The sequence below is a fragment of the Glossina fuscipes genome, unplaced genomic scaffold (genome assembly GCF_014805625.2).
Source record: "Glossina fuscipes isolate IAEA_lab_2018 unplaced genomic scaffold, Yale_Gfus_2 3, whole genome shotgun sequence".
NCBI lineage: Eukaryota > Metazoa > Arthropoda > Insecta > Diptera > Glossinidae > Glossina > Glossina fuscipes.
The window spans coordinates 4,760,696-4,764,563 of NW_023998417.1; positions in this window are offsets into that span (position 1 = coordinate 4,760,696).

A 3,868-nucleotide genomic window follows, 5' to 3' on the forward strand; every position below is an offset into this window, starting at 1 on the left:
AAAAAAAAAAAAGGAAAAAGAATTTCTTAGAATTTAATTTCGAGAAACATACAAAGAAATCATAATCAAAAGTTTGTAAATTATAGCCGTTCTCTCTATCACTCTCTCCCTCCCAAAACTTCCAACATCTCGGTATAGAAGCACTTGAAAATTTTTAACTCTTAAAAAATAAATAAATAAAATAACAAAAATTAAAAAAAAAAAATAAAAATTGTTTTTTTTTTTTTTTTTTTTTTTGTAAACTTTTAAATAGAAAAACTTATTAATGGGCTCAAGAAGAAAACCATAGGCAAAAAAAAGCAAAAAAAAAAAAACACCCACTAGCTCACTACATATTCATTGACTCATTTTCTGCATATAAATTAAAGCAATTATAAAAGTATTAGCATTTCAAACAAAAAAGAATTTAAAGAACAAATTAATAAAAAGAAAAAAAAAAATTACATAAAAAATATATATAAAAAAATAATAGAAAAAAAAAAAATACGGAAAATGAAAAGACAGGAAAAATAAAGGGGAAAAAAGCAGCAAACCCGGAAATTTTTGGCAGAATTTTTAAATATTAAAGTTTTTCAGACGCAGTTTCATAGCAACAAGATAAAGCAGATGATGGTGATGATGATGAAACAAAAACTCTGGGAAAAAAACAAAATTCTACTTGAAATTTCATTCATGAGAAACATATATACAGTGATGTGAAAAGAGTTTGCAGTAAGTTAGTTAGTTAATCACTCTCTCTCTTGCTGTCTATATTTTCATGAAAATTATTACCAAAAATTGCCCTTCACCTCTCTCTTGTATGATGATAAATTATCTTATAAGAGTAACTTGAGAAATTTTTCGCACATTTTGCATCGCAACAATTTCACATTGTAAAGAATGCCTTTAAGTATTCAATTAATTTTAATCATTTCAAGCATATATAAAACTATTTTACCTTTTAATAATGAGCTAAGCATAGAAAACTACCGCATTTGTCTGTGTCGAAAATCGTTATTAAAAGATGTCTCCCGGATGTTCCTTATAAGGTTTACGCGACTTCAGCACACGACGTACCATAGTCAATTTGATAAACGAAATGCTAAAGTGTCAGCACGTGAAAGAAATGTTTGATTACTTGATGTTAGCTTTCGTGTTCTCTATTGTTAGTACATTTATGGAAAGTTAAACATTTTTTCCCTAAAGTTATTTAAAAGAAAAAGTTTTTCCGCTGATAAATTCAAGTCCAGGCTGTACAAACTCAAAGCAGAAAATTAAATCAAAAAAAGGTAAAGTAGTCTTTCTCGATCCCGGATACGAAAGTTTTCGTCACAAGCCGAAAGAATATTATAACTCGTTCCACAAATGTAATAAATCTCTTCGTCCATCCGTCCGACGATTTGCATTCCTCTTAACTGCTGAAGTCGAAGCTTCTTTTTCCATTCTTTTTCACATTTCGAGTTAAATATTTTCATTAAAATGTTTTTCCCTTTAGAGAATTTAAAAAATTTAACAAGAATTTAATTTCATATTAAGGAAGAGCGGAAAACTAGTCGAACTTCTTAGGGCGAAATTCGAATCAAAAGAAAAAAATTTAGTAAATATTCACCTTCAGCCACGTGTAAAACCAGCAAGGTTCGATTATAGTTCGGGTAGTCTTGGCCTGTGTATACGTTTTATATCACAAAACTCAGTTAGATGTCTTGCGATAAAAAAGAGTCACCAAGAAATCTAGGTCCGTTTCAATTTCGAAAGTTAAGCTGAAGAGATTTTCTCTCTTGAAGTTTGAATGATTCTAGTACCATATATATAGCGTTTCAGATTTTCTTCGAATTTCCAAAAAAAAAGGACGGATAATGGATACTGATCGAATGTGTAACTACTATACGACTAAAGCATTAGGGAAACTTTAATCGCATAATTAATTATAGAACGACGTGATCAAGAAAGCTTTAGTTGCATTAAAGCGATTCTTGAATGTATAAGAAAAAAAGGTCAACGGTGTCAAGGGTCCAAAATGTTTTTCGAGACGACGCTGTTATTAGCAAATATCTTTTGGATTTTTTTTGAGTGGTTTACCTGTCGCAGACATATTTATGGAAATATCACATTTATGTTCGCGATTGATTAGCGAGCATATTAAAATTTTCGTCCTAAAAGATTTTGAAGGCTATTTCCTGCTTTTGGTCATAAAACGTTCCTATTTAAACTCTGCTTCTGATTTAAGTTAAAAAATAATTTAATCTTTTTTTTTAATTTAATATTTACATTATTAAAGATTGCAGCTAAGAATGAGCGAATGGAAATATTTTGCAGGATGTCTGACGTGCATTTCAAAGTAGTAAAGAAGAAACTTTCTTCTTACTCAGCGATGTCTCCTGTTCGCGTAGTGCAGTGACCGGTCAGAAAAAAAAGTGAGGAAAGAGAAAGAGAGAAAGAATAAGGCAGATGGCAGCCACAGCCTGGCTAATGTGTATCCAATCGAGAAGTGTTATGTCTTTACCGACTAAGGACTCACTATACTACGGGAAAATGGTAAACTCTACTGCACTGAGATTTGAACCCGTGAACACTGCGACGTCATCGTCGCAATAGCAAAAACGAAATGATGAACGAAATTAGTTGATTTACGCTGGAAAAAATCTTTAATCACCCTCCGTATCTTTGGGAAAACTACCGAAAAAATATGTTTTTTAATTCTTTACGGATCACTTTAATAATTGAAATTATATTTAATGGAAAGATTTGCCTAAGCCGTGTAATAAGTGATGAACCCACAAGACTTCCTGATGTACAGAAAATTAATCATTCCCATTGGGCATTATTTAATAGTAAATAATTTATGAAGAAAATCTTACATCGATACTTGCATTAACAGAAATAATTTCATATTGATTCATCAAGATTATCGCAAACTTCTGCCTGCAACAGTCCGCTTTAAAAACGTAACCAAATAGTTGTCAAACCTAATAAGTAAAATTCATTGCACAAATTCAAGCTGCTACGACAGTTCTTGGAATTGCAACAATTTTAATATTTGCACGAACGAATTAACAGACTGACAAGACTTAAACTACAAACACATCTTCTATGAAACAAAACCTTACAGATAATCCGTCAAAGCAATGAAGGAGACAAGCCGAACCTGTAAGTTTCGTCAACGCATTTAATATTTAATCCATTTTAATGAGACATTTTTTTTTTACATCACTATATATATGCACTTAATACAAGCCTTGCTAGTCAAGTCAGTCAGTGAGTCAATCAGTCAGAGTTATACATTTATATGATACTAAAGTTGAACAAACAAAAAAGAGCCAAGTAATAAAGATAAAACAAAAGGAAAAAAATAAAAAAGACAGAAAGAAAACAAGTAAACCCGACAACTAATTCATCAAGAACAAAAAAAAAAAAAATAAAAATAAAAAAAATAAAAATAAAAAAAATAAAATAAAATAAAAATAAAAAAAGAAGAAAGAAAAAATAAATAAAAACAAACCAATGATGAATTAATGATGTATAACAATAACAAGAACACCAAGAACAGCAGTAAAAATAAAAGCAAATAAAAATACAAAAATAACAACAGAACAAAAAAAAAAAACGCTATTAAATTTTACCTTAAAGAAAATTTTAGCTAAATATTATAATATATAATAAAAACAGATGCATACATAATTTGTGTACGTGTGTATGTATGTTAAATAATAAATGCATTTAAATTTATATATACTTTAGTTGTCCAATAAATTATGAAATAAATTTAAATTAATTAATTTAACATAATATTATAGAAGATTTTCAATAACAATGATAATAAATTACATTTTTAACACACATATTACACACATACAAATTATTCATTAATTATTAATAAACACAAGTTTTA